Source organism: Parus major, chromosome 8, assembly GCF_001522545.3.
Source record: "Parus major isolate Abel chromosome 8, Parus_major1.1, whole genome shotgun sequence".
Lineage (NCBI taxonomy): Eukaryota > Metazoa > Chordata > Aves > Passeriformes > Paridae > Parus > Parus major.
In genome coordinates this window covers 15,176,206-15,182,838 of record NC_031777.1, presented here as the reverse complement: position 1 = coordinate 15,182,838, position 6,633 = coordinate 15,176,206, and the positions used below count along the sequence as shown (strand labels likewise).

At 53.2% G+C, this 6,633-nt stretch overlaps 1 long non-coding RNA gene across 1 annotated transcript in view; it reads right to left on the bottom strand.

The window, feature by feature from the left end:
* The window catches only part of LOC107207868, an 8,020-nt gene extending 3,733 nt beyond the window's left edge, over positions 1–4,287 (bottom strand). Inside the window, exons 1-3 of the long non-coding RNA XR_001522988.3 lie at positions 3,471–4,287; positions 2,617–2,825; positions 1,015–1,102 (exon numbers count right to left, since the gene is read on the bottom strand). This is a non-coding gene — a long non-coding RNA (uncharacterized LOC107207868). The remainder of the gene's footprint in view (positions 1–1,014; positions 1,103–2,616; positions 2,826–3,470) is intronic.
* Between the last annotated feature and the right edge of the window lie 2,346 nt (positions 4,288–6,633).

Sequence of the window (6,633 nt, the reverse complement as noted above, 5' to 3'; positions counted from 1 at the left end):
GAGCCTACAGTGAGCGCTGGCTGTCGGTGTCTGCACGGCTCTCCCCAGCTGTCTCTGTCTCTACGTGTAATGCTGGGGATGTATGTTTTCCCATTGCCCCATTAGGAAAGCATCATATTGTTATCAATTCACCGCAGCCCTCAGCGATAGATCAATGTGGCTCCCCCTTCGCAGGGAGGGATTGAAGGACTGGATTGAATTGTCTAGTTTTTCCCTATCAGGAACTTTGTCAGGTAATCTGCTGGCTGCAGCCTGAATTTACAAGCCGCAGACAACAACCTAATGAGGCAGCCAAGCTGTTAGGCGAGCTGCTCGCTCCATGATGAGATGCTAAATGAAAAGCTGGTGCGACACACGCAGTTTGTTATCATTCAATCTGCTTGAAACCGCAAACTGGTCATTATCCAGCCATTATTTTAGTTGATTTACAATCGCGGTGGATGAAGCAATTGCTGTGGCTTGTTCAGTCCCCCGGCGGGGAGATGGGAACCAGCTTGTAATTTGCATTTACACGATCTGACTGAGCAGCTTATTAGATCTGGATATTTATTTTCCACTTAACCGATGTTTGATTACACTTTAATAAAGTACAAGAAAACTGTCTGGCTGCCTGTGACTGATTGATCCTGCCGGGTGGTTTCTCTGGGATTTCGGGTAATGAAACAAGAGAGACCGGGCAGGATGCGTTTTAAAGCAAGTGACAAAACCAGTTGCCTGGCTCTCGGATGTGGTGGCGCGTCGCTCGGAGGGGACCGGCGTCACCGGGGCCGGCCCCCCCGGGGCCAGCGGTAAGGCAGGGAGCGTGGTCCCCACCCCACAGCTCGTGTCAGGAGCACGGGGGTGCTGAGGATCAGGGACACACACACCCGCAGCCTCGTCATGTCCCCGCCCCGCGTGGGCCTGGGCGGGATCCGGAACGCACGGGAAGCCCCACGGCAGGAAAGGGGTGAGAGGGGCTGCCGGGGTGTGCCGGGGGCCTGCACCATCTCCTCAGCTTCTCCTCAGCTCCCTTACCTCGGGCCGGCGCCAGCAGCGTGGGACCTGCTGCTCTGAAGTAGGGTTGGCTTCATCGTGCTGCGGTGTGCCCGCCAACAGCATGGCCCTAGGACAGAGGGCAGCAAACATTAACTAGAGAAATAAAACCTTTTGAGCCCTAGGTGATCAACAGATAAAATAGTCTCCTCTTCCACTGATATTCCAAGCCCAGAGCATCCCAACCACCCACAACCAGGCAGGCACCTTGAGGCATTGCCTGCCCGGTGGAGAGAACAGAGCTTCTCAAGAAGGTAACTCGTCCTTCTCCCGTTTGTGCATTGGCTTGGTTAGAAAGGCGTGATTTCACAGGAAGAGAGGATTAGGCCCTTTGCACAGAGTATTTAAATGGTATGTGCCATTGGCCTACCCAGCTGGAAGTGCTTGGGACTCTTCCCTGTCGCAGTCAGCAGGCTGACCTAGGTGTGGGATGCCTCAGGAGACCCCAGGCTGCCCGAGGAGAGGCCAGGCCCTCATCTCATCTGTGCTAACACCGGGCATGACACCTTGTGTTACCGCAGGGGGAAAGCCGAGGTGGCCACAGCAGCAACAACGAGACTAGTAGGTTCCAAAATAAAAGCCTGGAAACTGGGAATGATTTAAACAAGGGCAACGTGTCGTGGAAAAGAGGCTCGTCCCTTAACCAAGAGTTGACGGACACAACAAACTCTTTGGGACAAGAGCAAAATCTCCATCTCTTGAAACCCTCAGGACCGTGAGTTTGTTGTAGGCGTGTTTTACTCGAACACAAATTACTTGGCTTCATGCCTTAGGACCGGATGGAATAATACAGCCCTGTAATGCGGAAGATCAGGCAGATGATTTAATGGTCTCTTCCAACCTTAAAGAGACATTTACTTCGTCACTTTCCTGCCCACCGACACCGATTTGTGCCCCTCGGCCGCGGTGCGGGCCAGGGTGGCTGGATGGGCGGGGAGCCCCGGCCTTGGAGCTGGCCCTGCTCCCGGCTGGGACCCTCCCTGTGTGCCCACCGAGGAGCACGGCCCGGGAGGAAGGGGCTCGGAGGCTCCTCCTGGCACCGCGGTGTGGCGGCCGTGTCCCCTTGGAGGTGTGGGGAGCGAGCAGAGCTGCCTGGCCGTGGAGCACACGGGGGGCTCGGGATGGGTGTGCAGCCGGCCGGGCCGTCCCACCGGGACTCGGTTCCGGTACCGCTGGGGCTCCCACTCTGAGTGACAGCCAGGTGGGGTTGTCTCTCTGCCCCGGGAACCCTGTCCCCATCCCCGAAGAGCCAAGCCCCAGCGGACAAGACCTCGTTTAGCATCGACCCTCGCTCCTGGCAGGTGTGGGTCTCAGAGTGCTGTTGCCGCTGCAGGGAGGGGGGAGGACTGTCGGTGCCACCCGAGCGGGCACGGACTGCTGGCCCTGCGCTCTGCACGGAAATGTGGGGGCAAGCTGCCGCTTCCCCGGGCGGAGAGCGGTGGTGCCAGCGGGGAGAAATACAAGCGCCACTGCCCCCACCGCCAGGGTGGGCGAGCAGCCCGGGCCACGGCACCTCTCGCTGCCCTGGGCACCTCTGAGGCTGCTGGGCAGTGCCGTGGGGTGAAGAGCGGTTCCCGTCCTTACCGAGCGCCCCCCGGCAGCGCCAAGCGCTCACACGTCTCTAGAACCAGCGTTTACGTGCACACCGCCGGGACCGGAGGGACATTTCCAACAAAACAGTCCGGATTCCTGAGGACATTTTCTCTTCCAACTGCTTTCTAAATATAGCGCACGGCAGTGCACTACCCAGCACCGTATCCTCGCTCTGGCACTTAAGGAAATTCAAAGACAAGCTAGAGAGGGGAAAAAAAAAAAAAAAAGAGAGAGAGAGATAAAGACAAGGCAAATATAAGAAAATCAAAATTAAAATTAGCATCGAGTATTTAAAATCCATGCCTGCATTAAGGTCACCCGAATAACGAGAAAGACCTACTATTCGTATTTTAAACCAGCTGTCTTTTCTAGGGAGACTGTTGTTTACCTCCTGACCCATCGATAGCTTATTAATACAATTTAATTCTGCAGTTGTTTCTGTTTAAAGAGTGTTCGGAGTGAATTGTTTCTTTTGTTTATGATCAAAGAAACGAGGTCTGGTAATCTTATGTTTTATCTTCCTAACATATGGAAAAGCTATTTATCCCAGCCAATCACAATAAAGTGAAGAAAACCCCATTTTATGGAAAGGTATATATCACAAGTTTGTTCATCATTAAAGATATGATTACCAGTGAAAACCCTCCGAAAGTGGCACATTTATGATTCCAGGAACAGATGGGGACATCCATTTTCCTTGCAAATACTTTTGAAATTGCTCTACTGGTAGCAGTATAAAAATGATATACAGATGCCAGTGCCAACGAAGCCGGGACAAGAGGTCCAGATTTACACAGTAAAAGCTTCACATGCGCTCTGTCAGCTTTGATTGATCTGCGCTATACCTCAGAAACTTGTTGACTGGGAAAGGAAACAGCGCAAATAATTCACCGCAACAAGGCAGATAATTCACCCGGCCAATCGCTCCGCTCCGCTCCTCCGGGCGGTGACATACGAGTCCTCCTGCCGCACAAAGAAGCATCATTCTCCAGCGTGAACAGCGGTCGGTGTCACGGAGGGGGGAAGAGGGGGAGAGAGAGAAAGAAAGGTGGGAGAAGTGAACACAAAAGGAGAGGCGAGAAAGGAGAAGTTGCTTTTGGGCAATGGGCACAGCCGTCTACCTTTTCCGTGCTGAGCACAGGCCGAGCCATTCAGCCCCAATTGTCATTATCATATTGATTAAGTTCATCAGAGAGCAATTTTAGGTTTAACGCCAGCGGATTGGGAGAGGGAGCAAAGAATTATCTAAGAAAAGCACAACATTCTTACCTCAGGGACGTTTCCCTGTTCCAGTTCATTGAGGGAGTTGATTAAGTTTAAATGAAGCAGACACTGGATAAAAGTAAGGGTATTGACCACTGGGCAGCGCGGTCTGCGCTTGAAAAGGCCTGATACATGCAGAAAAGCAAGATTTGCTAAATGCTCTAATCTTCAATCAAATCTTACATCAATACAGACAAAGTTTGGTAATGAGAGATTCAATGAAGCATGCGGGAGAAAGAATTAATCCTCTTGGTCTAAACTGGGTTCAACTTTGAAGCCTGCTCCGAAGGAAAGACAGTTATCTAAATGCTAAATAAGAAACTTATTGTACTTTTCATGGCATGCTAATCTTTTGTCTATTTCATCTCTATTATTTGTATGCTTATAGGCGGCAGTTGTCATGGTGATTATATCAAACCACTTCTGTGTGGATGGCTGCGAGGAATCAGGGCCTCCCTCCAGCCGTCCGCCGGGGCCAGCCCGCCCGCCCGCTGCTCTGCGCGCCCGCGGCAGCGCCCGCACCCGCGGCCGGCCCCGCACCAGCCCCGCCGCTCGGGGACACGGCCGGGGCAGAAATCGCCTCCCTGGCACCGGCGGCGTCCTGACAACACCGGCCCCTTCCTCCCTCCCCTGCATCACCCAAACCGCAGGATCTCCCTCCATGAAGAGGTGCTTCTCTCCCCCACTTTTCTCTCTCTTTTTTTCTTTTTTTTTATTTTTTTTATTTTTTTTTTTTGTGAGCTTGCCTTGATAAGCTTTTGATGTCACAAATCAAACACTCGCCAGGAGGTAGATAATGGGGAGTGTGATCTCCTCTATTTGTACATAGACAGCGCTTTTACGCCGGCGCTGCCGTGAACCAGTGTCAAACTCCCCGGGCTTTGTCGGACTCTGCCCGCCGCCCCCGGCCCAGGGCCCGGCCCCGCGGGAGGAGCCGCCCGCTCCCCGCCCGGGGATCGCGGTGGCCCGGGGCCGGGACAGCCCTGGCAAGTGGAATTCAGATTCCTGTTATGCAAATGCCGAGGTGAGTGCAGACACACTAATCGCGAAAGGTTTGAAGAAAGAGAGAAGAAGGGGGCGGGAAGAGAGGAGGAAGAGCTCAAGGATTTATCTCTTTTTTCGTTTTTTTAACTGCACGTTGCTGGCACTTGAGGCAGAGAGCCGGCCCAAGGACAGCGCTGCGGGACGGGCTGGGCACCGGCAGCCCACGCCCAGCACAGCCGGGCAGAGCTATCGTGCGAGGGGGTGGAAATTCCCAGGGTATCGATATTAATTTCTCTCCCGGTACCCATGAGGCGCTCACAGAAGTTTTTTGCACAGCTCCTGAGGGGAGAGAACCAACTCAAATAGGTGGGTGATGGATAGAGGGGGCCTTCCCTCGGTTTGTTCCCTGCGACATTATAATCTGAGCACACAAGGGTGGCACCCGAGCTTTTATGTTTTTTACAAAAGTTGCCAAATTAAGGTCGGATTAGGGCTCCATTCAGGATTTGTGGGATCTTTAGAGGCTGGGAGCTGCCCGTATAGCCCGCTAGTGCTTATGAAAAGCTTAAAAAGTAATAAAAGGAGGAGTGATCCCGATAGAAAGTAACATGTATAACTCTTATTTAAAGGAGCAGCGAGCGGGGCTGTGAACTTGAATAACTGTTTGAACTTTAATTTGTTCATTAACAGGATTTGCCCCTGACTGTGAATGTTATTACTTGTCTTAAAAGCGAGGTGCAAATGCAAAGCCAATAATGAAAGACTCTGGCAAAAAGTTAAACGCCTCGTAATTACAGCAGCCTCATTGAAAACTTAAAGTAACACAAAAGTGAAGAAAACACCGGGAGCCGAGCTGATACTCTACCAGCGCCCCAGCCTCGCACAACGCCGGGCCCCAGCTCCCGACCCTATCAACTCCCGATAGCTCACAAAATCCGTATGCACGACAGATGTGCTCAAACAAGGTTTAATCTCCTTAAAACATTAAAAGAAAACTCCATGCTTTCCTCGGTGGGGGAAGCCCGGTTTATTCCTCTGACTGTCCTAAATCTTGAGTGAAACACGGTGCCTGAAGTCTGATCTAATCTGCATGTTTGTATCCTAAGCAGGGCACATTAGCTCCTCTCTACCCCATCACACCGATAGGAGACAAAACTCTGGAGCACCGGAATAAAACAAACTACTCCTCCTCTCAGAAGATATCTGACTTTGTACCGATGCGTTTGCCAGTTAGCTCCGCGCTGACTCTCGTTTCATCTGTCACTTATCCCTTTCCCGGGCTTGTCAACTGCGTTTTTATAGATTCGCTTGTGATCTGCATCCTTCCTCAACAGGAACATGCAGCCAGGTCGCAATTAAATATACAGATACACGAGCTGTTAGCAAGATTCCACCCTCCCATCCACAGCCGAGCCGAGGAGATGATCGCCCTGTCACTTCTCCTTTAGACTTAAAGCGCCTTAAAAGTCGCCGCCAGAGCGCCGCGTTCGGTAGCCCGGCCCTTGCTTTGTCCGCCTCTTCTCACCACCGACGGCGCCTTTCAAGTGCTCCCTTGGGCGGCTGCAGCGGCACTGCCCGGGCCCGCCCCGCCCCGCCCTCCCACCGGAAGCGCTCACCGGCGGCCGCAGCCAATCAGAGCCGGGGCAGCGCCTTCTGCGCATGCCGGGCTTGGCGCGGCGCGCTGCCCGCCGCCATCTTGGAGAAGGGCGCGGCGGCTCGCGGGGCTCTGAGCGAAGGGCACGCCCGGAGCTGCCCCGGCCC